The sequence below is a fragment of the Nerophis lumbriciformis genome, linkage group LG03 (assembly GCF_033978685.3).
Source record: "Nerophis lumbriciformis linkage group LG03, RoL_Nlum_v2.1, whole genome shotgun sequence".
Classification (NCBI taxonomy): domain Eukaryota; kingdom Metazoa; phylum Chordata; class Actinopteri; order Syngnathiformes; family Syngnathidae; genus Nerophis; species Nerophis lumbriciformis.
The window spans coordinates 69,754,691-69,770,000 of NC_084550.2; the positions used below are offsets into that span (position 1 = coordinate 69,754,691).

General features: G+C 37.2%; 1 protein-coding gene across 1 annotated transcript in view; it reads left to right on the top strand.

Moving 5' to 3' along the window:
* Positions 1-15,310, top strand: part of nmnat3 (nicotinamide nucleotide adenylyltransferase 3) — a 47,802-nt gene that overhangs the window by 17,858 nt on the left and 14,634 nt on the right. The window lies entirely within an intron of this gene.

Here is a 15,310-nt window from a genome sequence, read left to right on the forward strand (position 1 = left end):
ATCGTCTATATTAGATATATAACAACGGGCGGGTGCGGGCGGGTGCGGTTCTGATCAAATGTTAGGTCGGGTGGATGGCGGATGGTTGACGACTTTCTGATGCGGTTGCGGATGAAATAATTGCCTATCCGCGCATCTCTATTGTACAGTCTCACCACGCTCTGACGAGAGATTGTACGCCTCCTCTTTTATTTGGACTTTCCTTGATTACATGGCAACAGCTGTTTCTAAGGGAGGGGGGTCGTAAACAGCCATCGCTTTGATTAAAAACAGTTCAAAGAAAAGGTCGTAAAACAGTTCAAAGAAAATGTGCCTGGAGGGGAGTCAGGCCCTGCTTCCTCTCCGCTTTGTAGATCTCGGGTCAAGATAAAAATCTTCTTGTGGATTACAATAGAAGAAAGAAACCGACACCTTCATGTCGCTTCCCATCGTACACAGTGGAGTTTTACAAGCCTTCTGCTTGGTAAGATCAAAGACAGCTTTTGTCCTCTCGCAGGGCAAGCTGAACTCAATGTAACACAAAGTTTTGTGATAACTTAGATACAATTATTCTGACATCTAGACTTTGGCGCGCTCTACCTTCCACATTTTTCACCCGATTCAAACCGTTCCGACTTCGAACTGTTCAGCCTATTCGGGAATCGCGGGCTTTCCCTTGACAAATTCCCACAGATTTCCCGGAATTCCAGGTTTTCCGGGTCATTTTTCCCCATTCAAAATAAATTGGCCATTTTTCAAACTTCCATTATTCCCACATTTTTCAACCGATTCAAACCATTCCACCTTCAACACATTCCACCATTCTGGAAATTTAAACTACTTTTTTCCAAGTTAAAAAAAATTCCAGGATTTTCCAGAATTCCTGGTTTACCATTTTAAAAAAGAATCACCATTTTTCCCAAATTCCATAATTTCAGAGAAATTCCCATTTAAATCAATGGGAAATTCTTCAAAGTTCCACAACTCCCACATTTTTCATCTGATTCAAACTGTTCCAACTTCAAAATATTCAGCCTGTTCAGGAATTGTGTGCTCTACTTCAACAATTCTAAAAAAAATCCCGGATTTCCCATAATTCCCGGTTTTCCCATTCAAAATGAATTGGCCATTTTGTCAAACTTCCACCATTTCCACATTTTTCAACCGATTCAAACCATTTTACCATCAACATATTCCACCATTTTGGAAATTCAAACTACCTTTTTAAAATTTCAAAAAAATTCCAGGGTTTTCCAGAATTCCTGGTTTTCCAAAGCCCTATTTCCACCCTTTATTCTGGCGACTACTCCTTCCACAGTTTTCAACGCCTTTCAATCGTTCCACCGCCAAAACATTCCTCTTAATCAGGACAAAAAACAAAGTTGTTTTTTGAACTGGAAAAATTCCCGTTTTTCCCAAAATTCCAGGAATTCCACAATACCATTTCTCTATTCAACATGTAACTACTTCAACATTTCTCGACCGATTTGAAAAATTCCAAAACCAACCATTTCATCTCATTCAGACCATTCAAGTTTTTTTTTATCATTTTTCCAAAAAAATTCCGCTTTTCCCGAAAATTCCCACATTTTTTGGAATGGGACATTCTTCAAAGTTCCACAACTCCCACATTTTTAATCTCATTCAAACTGTTCCAAAGTCAAAATATTCAGCCTGTTCAGGAATTGTGTGCTCTACTCCAACAATTCTAAAAAAAATCCCGGATTTCCCATAATTCCCGGTTTTCCCATTCAAAATGAATTGGCCATTTTGTCAAACTTCCACCATTTCCACATTTTTCAACCGATTCAAACCATTTTACCATCAATATATTGCACCAGTCTGGAAATTCAAACTACCTTTTTCAAATTTCAAAAAAATTCCAGGATTTTCCAGAATTCCTGGTTTTCCAAAGCCCTATTTCCACCCTTTTTTCTGGCGACTACTCCTTCCACAGTTTTCAACTCCTTTCAATCGTTCCACCGCCAAAACATTCCTCTTAATCAGGACAAAAAACAAAGTTGTTTTTTGAACTGGAAAAATTCCCGGTTTTCCCAAAATTCCAGGAATTCCGCAATACCATTTCTCTATTCAACATGTAACTACTTCAACATTTCTCGACCGATTTGAAAAATTCCAAAACCAACCATTTCATCTCATTCAGACCATTCAAGTTTTTTTTTATCATTTTTCCAAAAAAATTCCGCTTTTCCCGAAAATTCCCACATTTTTTGGAATGGGACATTCTTCAAAGTTCCACAACTCCCACATTTTTAATCTCATTCAAACTGTTCCAAAGTCAAAATATTCAGCCTGTTCAGGAATTGTGTGCTCTACTTCAACAATTCTAAAATAAAATCCCTGATTTCCCATAATTCCCGGTTTTCCCATTCAAAATGAATTGGCCATTTTGTCAAACTTCCACAATTTCCACATTTTTCAACCGATTCAAATCATTTTACCATCAACATATTCCACCATTTTGGAAATTCAAACTACCTTTTTCAAATTTCAAAAAAATTCCAGGATTTTCCAGAATTCCTGGTTTTCCAAAACCCTATTTCCACCCTTTTTTCTGGCGACTACTCCTTCCACAGTTTTCAACGCCTTTAAATCGTTCCACCGCCAAAACATTCCTCTTAATCAGGACAAAAAACAAAGTTGTTTTTTGAACTGGAAAAATTCCCAGTTTTCCCAAAATTCCAGGAATTCCACAATACCATTTCTCTATTCAACATGTAACTACTTCAACATTTCTCGACCGATTTGAAAAATTCCAAAACCAACCATTTTATCTCATTCAGACCATTCAAGTTTTTTATCATTTTTCAAAAAAAATTCCGCTTTTCCCGAAAATTCCCACATTTTTTGGAATGGTACATTTTTCAAAGTTCCACAACTCCCACATTTTTAATCTCATTCAAACTGTTCCAAAGTCAAAATATTCAGCCTGTTCAGGAATTGTGTGCTCTACTTCAACAATTCTAAAAAAAAAATCCCGGATTTCCCATAATTCCCGGTTTTCCCATTCAAAATGAATTGGCCATTTTGTCAAACTTCCACCATTTCCACATTTTTCAACCGATTCAAACCATTTTACCATCAACATATTCCACCATTTTGGAAATTCAAACTACCTCTTTCAAATTTCAAAAAAATTCCAGGATTTTCCAGAATTCCTGGTTTTCCAAAGCCCTATTTCCACCCTTTTTTCTGGCGACTACTCCTTCCACAGTTTTCAACGCCTTTAAATCGTTCCACCGCCAAAACATTCCTCTTAATCAGGACAAAAAACAAAGTTGTTTTTTGAACTGGAAAAATTCCCGGTTTTCCCAAAATTCCAGGAATTCCGCAATACCATTTCTCTATTCAACATTTCTCGACCGATTTGAAAAATTCCAAAACTAACCATTTCATCTCATTCAGACCATTCAAGTTTTTTATAATTTTTCAAAAAAAATTCCGCTTTTCCCGAAAATTCCCACATTTTTTGGAATGGGACATTCTTCAAAGTTCCACAACTCCCACATTTTTAATCTCATTCAAACTGTTCCAAAGTCAAAATATTCAGCCTGTTCAGGAATTGTGTGCTCTACTTCAACAATTCTAAAAAAAAATCCCGGATTTCCCATAATTCCCGGTTTTCCCATTCAAAATGAATTGGCCATTTTGTCAAACTTCCACCATTTCCACATTTTTCAACCGATTCAAACCATTTTACCATCAACTTATTCCACCATTTTGGAAATTCAAACTACCTTTTTCAAATTTCAAAAAAATTCCAGGATTTTTCAGAATTCCTGGTTTTCCAAAGCCCTATTTCCACCCTTTTTTCTGGCGACCACTCCTTCCACAGTTTTCAACGCCTTTCAATCGTTCCACCGCCAAAACATTCCTCTTAATCAGGACAAAAAACAAAGTTGTTTTTTGAACTGGAAAAATTCCCGGTTTTCCCAAAATTCCAGGAATTCCACAATACCATTTCTCTATTCAACATGTAACTACTTCAACATTTCTCGACCGATTTGAAAAATTCCAAAACCAACCATTTCATCTCATTCAGACCATTCAAGTTTTTTATCATTTTTCAAAAAAAATTCCGCTTTTCCCGAAAATTCCCACATTTTTTGGAATGGTACATTTTTCAAAGTTCCACAACTCCCACATTTGTAATCTCATTCAAACTGTTCCAAAGTCAAAATATTCAGCCTGTTCAGGAATTGTGTGCTCTACTTCAACAATTCTAAAAAAAAAATCCCGGATTTCCCATAATTCCCGTTTTTCCCATTCAAAATGAATTGGCCATTTTGTCAAACTTCCACCATTTCCACATTTTTCAACCGATTCAAACCATTTTACCATCAACATATTCCACCATTTTGGAAATTCAAACTACCTTTTTCAAATTTCAAAAAAATTCCAGGATTTTCCAGAATTCCTGGTTTTCCAAAGCCCTATTTCCACACTTTTTTCTGGCGACTACTCCTTCCACAGTTTTCAACGCCTTTAAATCGTTCCACCGCCAAAACATTCCTCTTAATCAGGACAAAAAACAAAGTTGTTTTTTGAACTGGAAAAATTCCCGGTTTTCCCAAAATTCCAGGAATTCCGCAATACCATTTCTCTATTCAACATTTCTCGACCGATTTGAAAAATTCCAAAACTAACCATTTCATCTCATTCAGACCATTCAAGTTTTTTATCATTTTTCAAAAATAATTCCGCTTTTCCCGAAAATTCCCACATTTTTTGGAATGGGACATTCTTCAAAGTTCCACAACTCCCACATTTTTAATCTCATTCAAACTGTTCCAAAGTCAAAATATTCAGCCTGTTCAGGAATTGTGTGCTCTACTTCAACAATTCTAAAAAAAAATCCCGGATTTCCCATAATTCCCGGTTTTCCCATTCAAAATGAATTGGCCATTTTGTCAAACTTCCACCATTTCCACATTTTTCAACCGATTCAAACCATTTTACCATCAACATATTCCACCATTTTGGAAATTCAAACTACCTTTTTCAAATTTCAAAAAAATTCCAGGGTTTTCCAGAATTCCTGGTTTTCCAAAGCCCTATTTCCACCCTTTTTTCTGGCGACTACTCCTTCCACAGTTTTCAACGCCTTTCAATCGTTCCACCGCCAAAACATTCCTCTTAATCAGGACAAAAAACAAAGTTGTTTTTTGAACTGGAAAAATTCCCGGTTTTCCCAAAATTCCAGGAATTCCACAATACCATTTCTCTATTCAACATGTAACTACTTCAACATTTCTCGACCGATTTGAAAAATTCCAAAACCAACCATTTCATCTCATTCAGACCATTCAAGTTGTTTATCATTTTTCAAAAAAAATTCCGCTTTTCCCGAAAATTCCCACATTTTTTGGAATGGGACATTCTTCAAAGTTCCACAACTCCCACATTTTTAATCTCATTCAAACTGTTCCAAAGTCAAAATATTCAGCCTGTTCAGGAATTGTGTGCTCTACTTCAACAATTCTAAAATAAAATCCCTGATTTCCCATAATTCCCGGTTTTCCCATTCAAAATGAATTGGCCATTTTGTCAAACTTCCACAATTTCCACATTTTTCAACCGATTCAAACCATTTTACCATCAACATATTCCACCATTTTGGAAATTCAAACTACCTTTTTCAAATTTCAAAAAAATTCCAGGATTTTCCAGAATTCCTGGTTTTCCAAAGCCCTATTTCCACCCTTTTTTCTGGCGACTACTCCTTCCACAGTTTTCAACGCCTTTCAATCGTTCCACCGCCAAAACATTCCTCTTAATCAGGACAAAAAACAAAGTTGTTTTTTGAACTGGAAAAATTCCCGGTTTTCCCCAAATTCCAGGAATTCCGCAATACCATTTCTCTATTCAACATTTCTCGACCGATTTGAAAAATTCCAAAACTAACCATTTCATCTCATTCAGACCATTCAAGTTTTTTATCATTTTTCAAAAAAAATTCCGCTTTTCCCGAAAATTCCCACATTTTTTGGAATGGGACATTCTTCAAAGTTCCACCACTCCCACATTTTTAATCTCATTCAAACTGTTCCAAAGTCAAAATATTCAGCCTGTTCAGGAATTGTGTGCTCTACTTCAACAATTCTAAAAAAAAATCCCGGATTTCCCATAATTCCCGGTTTTCCCATTCAAAATGAATTGGCCATTTTGTCAAACTTCCACCATTTCCACATTTTTCAACCGATTCAAACCATTTTACCATCAACATATTCCACCATTTTGGAAATTCAAACTACCTTTTTCAAATTTCAAAAAAATTCCAGGATTTTCCAGAATTCCTGGTTTTCCAAAGCCCTATTTCCACCCTTTTTTCTGGCGACTACTCCTTCCACAGTTTTCAACGCCTTTCAATCGTTCCACCGCCAAAACATTCCTCTTAATCAGGACAAAAAACAAAGTTGTTTTTTGAACTGGAAAAATTCCCGGTTTTCCCAAAATTCCAGGAATTCCACAATACCATTTCTCTATTCAACATGTAACTACTTCAACATTTCTCGACCGATTTGAAAAATTCCAAAACCAACCATTTCATCTCATTCAGACCATTCAAGTTTTTTTTTATCATTTTTCCAAAAAAATTCCGCTTTTCCCGAAAATTCCCACATTTTTTGGAATGGGACATTCTTCAAAGTTCCACAACTCCCACATTTTTAATCTCATTCAAACTGTTCCAAAGTCAAAATATTCAGCCTGTTCAGGAATTGTGTGCTCTACTTCAACAATTCTAAAAAAAATCCCGGATTTCCCATAATTCCCGGTTTTCCCATTCAAAATGAATTGGCCATTTTGTCAAACTTCCACCATTTCCACATTTTTCAACCGATTCAAACCATTTTACCATCAACATATTCCACCATTTTGGAAATTCAAACTACCTTTTTAAAATTTCAAAAAAATTCCAGGGTTTTCCAGAATTCCTGGTTTTCCAAAGCCCTATTTCCACCCTTTTTTCTGGCTACTACTCCTTCCACAGTTTTCAACGCCTTTCAATCGTTCCACCGCCAAAACATTCCTCTTAATCAGGACAAAAAACAAAGTTGTTTTTTGAACTGGAAAAATTCCCGTTTTTCCCAAAATTCCAGGAATTCCACAATACCATTTCTCTATTCAACATGTAACTACTTCAACATTTCTCGACCGATTTGAAAAATTCCAAAACCAACCATTTCATCTCATTCAGACCATTCAAGTTTTTTTTTATCATTTTCCCAAAAAAATTCCGCTTTTCCCGAAAATTCCCACATTTTTTGGAATGGGACATTCTTCAAAGTTCCACAACTCCCACATTTTTAACCTCATTCAAACTGTTCCAAAGTCAAAATATTCAGCCTGTTCAGGAATTGTGTGCTCTACTCCAACAATTCTAAAAAAAATCCCGGATTTCCCATAATTCCCGGTTTTCCCATTCAAAATGAATTGGCCATTTTGTCAAACTTCCACCATTTCCACATTTTTCAACCGATTCAAACCATTTTACCATCAATATATTGCACCAGTCTGGAAATTCAAACTACCTTTTTCAAATTTCAAAAAAATTCCAGGATTTTCCAGAATTCCTGGTTTTCCAAAGCCCTATTTCCACCCTTTTTTCTGGCGACTACTCCTTCCACAGTTTTCAACTCCTTTCAATCGTTCCACCGCCAAAACATTCCTCTTAATCAGGACAAAAAACAAAGTTGTTTTTTGAACTGGAAAAATTCCCGGTTTTCCCAAAATTCCAGGAATTCCGCAATACCATTTCTCTATTCAACATTTCTCGACCGATTTGAAAAATTCCAAAACTAACCATTTCATCTCATTCAGACCATTCAAGTTTTTTATAATTTTTCAAAAAAAATTCCGCTTTTCCCGAAAATTCCCACATTTTTTGGAATGGGACATTCTTCAAAGTTCCACAACTCCCACATTTTTAATCTCATTCAAACTGTTCCAAAGTCAAAATATTCAGCCTGTTCAGGAATTGTGTGCTCTACTTCAACAATTCTAAAAAAAAATCCCGGATTTCCCATAATTCCCGGTTTTCCCATTCAAAATGAATTGGCCATTTTGTCAAACTTCCACCATTTCCACATTTTTCAGCCGATTCAAACCATTTTACCATCAACATATTCCACCATTTTGGAAATTCAAACTACCTTTTTCAAATTTCAAAAAAATTCCAGGATTTTTCAGAATTCCTGGTTTTCCAAAGCCCTATTTCCACCCTTTTTTCTGGCGACTACTCCTTCCACAGTTTTCAACGCCTTTCAATCGTTCCACCGCCAAAACATTCCTCTTAATCAGGACAAAAAACAAAGTTGTTTTTTGAACTGGAAAAATTCCCGGTTTTCCCAAAATTCCAGGAATTCCACAATACCATTTCTCTATTCAACATGTAACTACTTCAACATTTCTCGACCGATTTGAAAAATTCCAAAACCAACCATTTCATCTCATTCAGACCATTCAAGTTTTTTATCATTTTTCAAAAAAAATTCCGCTTTTCCCGAAAATTCCCACATTTTTTGGAATGGTACATTTTTCAAAGTTCCACAACTCCCACATTTGTAATCTCATTCAAACTGTTCCAAAGTCAAAATATTCAGCCTGTTCAGGAATTGTGTGCTCTACTTCAACAATTCTAAAAAAAAAAATCCCGGATTTCCCATAATTCCCGGTTTTCCCATTCAAAATGAATTGGCCATTTTGTCAAACTTCCACCATTTCCACATTTTTCAACCGATTCAAACCATTTTACCATCAACATATTCCACCATTTTGGAAATTCAAACTACCTTTTTCAAATTTCAAAAAAATTCCAGGATTTTCCAGAATTCCTGGTTTTCCAAAGCCCTATTTCCACCCTTTTTTCTGGCGACTACTCCTTCCACAGTTTTCAACGCCTTTAAATCGTTCCACCGCCAAAACATTCCTCTTAATCAGGACAAAAAACAAAGTTGTTTTTTGAACTGGAAAAATTCCCGGTTTTCCCAAAATTCCAGGAATTCCGCAATACCATTTCTCTATTCAACATTTCTCGACCGATTTGAAAAATTCCAAAACTAACCATTTCATCTCATTCAGACCATTCAAGTTTTTTATAATTTTTCAAAAAAAATTCCGCTTTTCCCGAAAATTCCCACATTTTTTGGAATGGGACATTCTTCAAAGTTCCACAACTCCCACATTTTTAATCTCATTCAAACTGTTCCAAAGTCAAAATATTCAGCCTGTTCAGGAATTGTGTGCTCTACTTCAACAATTCTAAAAAAAAATCCCGGATTTCCCATAATTCCCGGTTTTCCCATTCAAAATGAATTGGCCATTTTGTCAAACTTCCACCATTTCCACATTTTTCAACCGATTCAAACCATTTTACCATCAACATATTCCACCATTTTGGAAATTTAAACTACCTTTTTCAAATTTCAAAAAAATTCCAGGGTTTTCCAGAATTCCTGGTTTTCCAAAGCCCTATTTCCACCCTTTTTTCTGGCGACTACTCCTTCCACAGTTTTCAACGCCTTTCAATCGTTCCACCGCCAAAACATTCCTCTTAATCAGGACAAAAAACAAAGTTGTTTTTTGAACTGGAAAAATTCCCGGTTTTCCCAAAATTCCAGGAATTCCACAATACCATTTCTCTATTCAACATGTAACTACTTCAACATTTCTCGACCGATTTGAAAAATTCCAAAACCAACCATTTCATCTCATTCAGACCATTCAAGTTTTTTATCATTTTTCAAAAAAAATTCCGCTTTTCCCGAAAATTCCCACATTTTTTGGAATGGTACATTTTTCAAAGTTCCACAACTCCCACATTTGTAATCTCATTCAAACTGTTCCAAAGTCAAAATATTCAGCCTGTTCAGGAATTGTGTGCTCTACTTCAACAATTCTAAAAAAAAAAATCCCGGATTTCCCATAATTCCCGGTTTTCCCATTCAAAATGAATTGGCCATTTTGTCAAACTTCCACCATTTCCACATTTTTCAACCGATTCAAACCATTTTACCATCAACATATTCCACCATTTTGGAAATTCAAACTACCTTTTTCAAATTTCAAAAAAATTCCAGGATTTTCCAGAATTCCTGGTTTTCCAAAGCCCTATTTCCACCCTTTTTTCTGGCGACTACTCCTTCCACAGTTTTCAACGCCTTTAAATCGTTCCACCGCCAAAACATTCCTCTTAATCAGGACAAAAAACAAAGTTGTTTTTTGAACTGGAAAAATTCCCGGTTTTCCCAAAATTCCAGGAATTCCGCAATACCATTTCTCTATTCAACATTTCTCGACCGATTTGAAAAATTCCAAAACTAACCATTTCATCTCATTCAGACCATTCAAGTTTTTTATAATTTTTCAAAAAAAATTCCGCTTTTCCCGAAAATTCCCACATTTTTTGGAATGGGACATTCTTCAAAGTTCCACAACTCCCACATTTTTAATCTCATTCAAACTGTTCCAAAGTCAAAATATTCAGCCTGTTCAGGAATTGTGTGCTCTACTTCAACAATTCTAAAAAAAAATCCCGGATTTCCCATAATTCCCGGTTTTCCCATTCAAAATGAATTGGCCATTTTGTCAAACTTCCACCATTTCCACATTTTTCAACCGATTCAAACCATTTTACCATCAACATATTCCACCATTTTGGAAATTTAAACTACCTTTTTCAAATTTCAAAAAAATTCCAGGGTTTTCCAGAATTCCTGGTTTTCCAAAGCCCTATTTCCACCCTTTTTTCTGGCGACTACTCCTTCCACAGTTTTCAACGCCTTTCAATCGTTCCACCGCCAAAACATTCCTCTTAATCAGGACAAAAAACAAAGTTGTTTTTTGAACTGGAAAAATTCCCGGTTTTCCCAAAATTCCAGGAATTCCACAATACCATTTCTCTATTCAACATGTAACTACTTCAACATTTCTCGACCGATTTGAAAAATTCCAAAACCAACCATTTCATCTCATTCAGACCATTCAAGTTGTTTATCATTTTTCAAAAAAAATTCCGCTTTTCCCGAAAATTCCCACATTTTTTGGAATGGGACATTCTTCAAAGTTCCACAACTCCCACATTTTTAATCTCATTCAAACTGTTCCAAAGTCAAAATATTCAGCCTGTTCAGGAATTGTGTGCTCTACTTCAACAATTCTAAAAAAAAATCCCGGATTTCCCATAATTCCCGGTTTTCCCATTCAAAATGAATTGGCCATTTTGTCAAACTTCCACCATTTCCACATTTTTCAACCGATTCAAACCATTTTACCATCAACATATTCCACCATTTTGGAAATTCAAACTACCTTTTTCAAATTTCAAAAAAATTCCAGGATTTTCCAGAATTCCTGGTTTTCCAAAGCCCTATTTCCACCCTTTTTCCTGGCGACTACTCCTTCCACAGTTTTCAACGCCTTTCAATCGTTCCACCGTCAAAACATTCCTCTTAATCAGGACAAAAAACAAAGTTGTTTTTTGAACTGGAAAAATTCCCGGTTTTCCCAAAATTCCAGGAATTCCGCAATACCATTTCTCTATTCAACATGTAACTACTTCAACATTTCTCGACCGATTTGAAAAATTCCAAAACCAACCATTTCATCTCATTCAGACCATTCAAGTTTTTTTTTATCATTTTTCAAAAAAAAATTCCGCTTTTCCCGAAAATTCCCACATTTTTTGGAATGGGACATTCTTCAAAGTTCCACAACTCCCACATTTTTAATCTCATTCAAACTGTTCCAAAGTCAAAATATTCAGCCTGTTTGGGAATTGTGTGCTCTACTTCAACAATTAAAAAAAAAAATTCCAGGATTTCAGTTCAACTTTAGCATTGGAGCATTCACATGAATTTCCTTGAGGAATTGCCTCATCTAGTTGTTTTTGTGTTTTGCCAGCTATGTAATTATATTAAACAAACTAACAAATGTCAAAAACATTTGAATATTCTTTATCATTGCTATCTGAATTACCTACTTTATTGGTCTGTATTAATATTAGAACCAAATAAAGGTCCTCTTATGTTGTGTTAGCACTAGTGCTAATATTTCTGTTCACTGTTATAAATACTGTTTGAGTAGGTTTTATTTAGCACTAGTGTCAATGCTAACTGTCCCATTCACAGTTGTGTACAGCAGTGTTTTTCAACCACTGTGACACTAGTGTGCCGTGAGATACAGTCTAGTGTGCCGTGGGAGATAATGTAATTTCACCTATTTGCGTTAAAAATATTTTTTGCAAACCAGTAATTATAATCTGCAAAAATAATGTGCCGTCGGTGCTGTCTAGAGCTCGGCAGAGTAACCATGTTATTCTCTTCCATATCAGTAGGTAGCAGCAGGTAGCTAATTGCTTTGTAGATGTCGGGAACAGATCGTGTGGGACGACGATAGTTTGTCATGATCACAATATGCAGACAACAGCGGGAGGCAGCGTGCAGGTAAAAAGGTGTCTAATGCTTAAACCAAAAACAAACAAAAGGTAAGTGCCCCTAAGAAAAGGCATTGAAGCTTAGGGAAGGCTATGCAGAACGAAACGAAAACTGAACTGGCTACAAAGTAAACAAAAACAGAATGCTGGACGACAGCAAAGACTTACCGTATTTTCCGCACCATAAGCCGCCCTGGGTTATAAGCCGCGCCTTCAATGAACGGCATATTTCAAAACTTTGTCCACCTATAAGCCGCCCCGTGTTGTAAGCCGCATCTAACTGCGCTAAAGGAATGTCAAAAAAACAGTCAGATAGGTCAGTCAAACTTTAATAATATATTAAAAACCAGCGTGATGTGGGCGCGCATGGAGTCGTATATCAACATGGACGGAGCTGCGTGAAAAAAGCCACCCGGCCTCTTCGCGTAAACTTACCTTAACCACTCGCTCATCTTTTCTTCATCCATCCATCCCTTCGAGTTAGCTTTTATGATGACGCCGGCTGGAAAGGTCTCTTTTAACAAGGTCTTCCTTTTGAATATCACCATGGGTGGAAGTTTCTGGCCATTAGCATGGCAAGCTAGAACCACAGTGAAGGATGACTTCTCATTCCCTGTGGTGCGAATATTCACCGTACGTGCTCCCGTTGTATCCACAGTGCGGTTCACAGGAATATCAAAAGTCAGTGGAACCTCGTCCATGTTGATAATGTTCTCTGGCCGGATCTTTTTTTCAGCTATCTTGTTTTTACAATATGCACGGAAAGTAGCCAGCTTTTCTTGAAAGTCTTTAGGCAGTTGCTGTGAAATAGTAGTCCGTGTGCGGATGGAGAGATTGCGTCTTTTCATGAACCGGAAACCTGTCGCTTAGTAGGAGCCATTTTGTGGTCTTTACAGATGTAAACACACAAAGGAAATGAAACGTAATATCCGCGCGCTTCTTCTTCTTCTACGGGGGCGGGTGGTTGCTTACAGTAGAAGAAGAAGCGCTTCCTGTTCTATGGGGGCGGGTGCTTACCTTGGTGGTTGCTTGCGTAGAAGAAGAAGCACTTCCTCTTCTACGGGGAAAAAAGATGGCGGCTGTTTACCGTAGTTGCGAGACCGAAACTTTATGAAAATGAATCTTAATATTAATCCACATATAAAGCGCACCGGGTTATAAGCCGCACTGTCAGCTTTTGAGTAAATTTGTCGTTTTTAGGTGCGGCTAATAGTGCGGAAAATACGGTAAACAAACAGCTTGGGCCTTAAGAGGTTAAAAAAGGTTGAAAAAGACTGGTCTGCAGTGTTTATACAAACTTTGGAGTGACAATTATCAATAGTTTTGGGCTTATTCTGTCACACTTAACTTGCATCATTCAACCTCCTCCATTCATCTTCTAATTCCCCCTTCCTCACAATTGGGCTCAAATCCCCGTATGAGCGTCGCTCCTCCCCTTCACATAGTTGTTTCTGAGCCTCGTTTGCGCAACCGATCGTGTTATAAATTGGCCCGTTGTTTTCCGAGAGCACGCCACCTCCGTCATCCCGCTGCACTTGAATAGGAAAACCCTTTAAGAAGCTTTACAGAGGGGCTGGATTCATACTTTTGTTTGCCTTTGTCCCACATGCTGATTCAGTTCACACTGATGACACAAGTTTTCCAACATTTTTATAGCATGACTCAATAATATTTGTTGTTATATACAAACCCTGTTTCCATATGAGTTGGGAAATTGTGTTGGATGTAAATATAAACGGAATACAATGATTTGCAAATCCTTTTCAACCCATATTCAGTTGAATATGCTACAAAGACAACATATTTGATGTTCAAACATTTTTGTTTTTGCAAATAATCATTAACTTTAGAATTTGATGCCAGCAACACGTGACAAAGAAGTTGGGAAAGGTGGCAATAAATACTGATAAAGTTGAGGAATGCTCATCAAACACTTATTTGGAACATCCCACAGGTGAACAGGCAAATTGGGAACAGGTGGGTGCCATGATTGGGTATAAAAGTAGATTCCATGAAATGCTCAGTCATTCACAAACAAGGATGGGGCGAGGGTCACCACTTTCTCAACAAATGCGTGAGCAAATTGTTGAACAGTTTAAGAAAAACCTCTCTTAACCAGCTATTGCAAGGAATTTAGGGATTTCACCATCTACGGTCTGTAATATCATCAAAGGGTTCAGAGAATCTGGAGAATTCACTGCACGTAAGCAGCTAAGCCCGTGACCTTCGATCCCTCAGGCTGTACTGCATCAACAAGCGACATCAGTGTGTAAAGGATATCACCACATGGGCTCAAGAACACTTCAGAAACCCACTGTCAGTAACTACAGTTGGTCGCTACATCTGTAAGTGCAAGTAAAAACTCTCAAGGCGAAAACCGTTTATCAACAACACCCAGAAACGCTGTCGGCTTCGCTGGGTCTGAGCTCAACTAAGATGGACTGATACAAAGTGGAAAAGTGTTCTGTGGTCTGACGAGTCCACATTTCAAATTGTTTTTGGAAACTGTGGACGTCGTGTCCTCCGGACCAAAGAGGAAAAGAACCATCCGGATTGTTGTAGGCGCAAAGTGTAAAAGGCAGCATCTGTGATGGTATGGGGGTGTATTAGTGCCCAAGACATGGGTAACTTACACATATGTGAAGGCGCCATTAATGCTGAAAGGTACATACAGTTTTTGGAGCAACATATGTTGCCATCCAAGCAACGTTACCATGGACGCCCCTGCTTATTTCAGCAAGACAATGCCAAGCCACGTGTTACATCAATGTGGCTTCATAGTAAAAGAGTGCGGGTACTAGACTGGCCTGCCTGTAGTCCAGACCTGTCTCCCATTGAAAATGTGTGGCGCATTATGAAGCCTAAAATAGCACAACG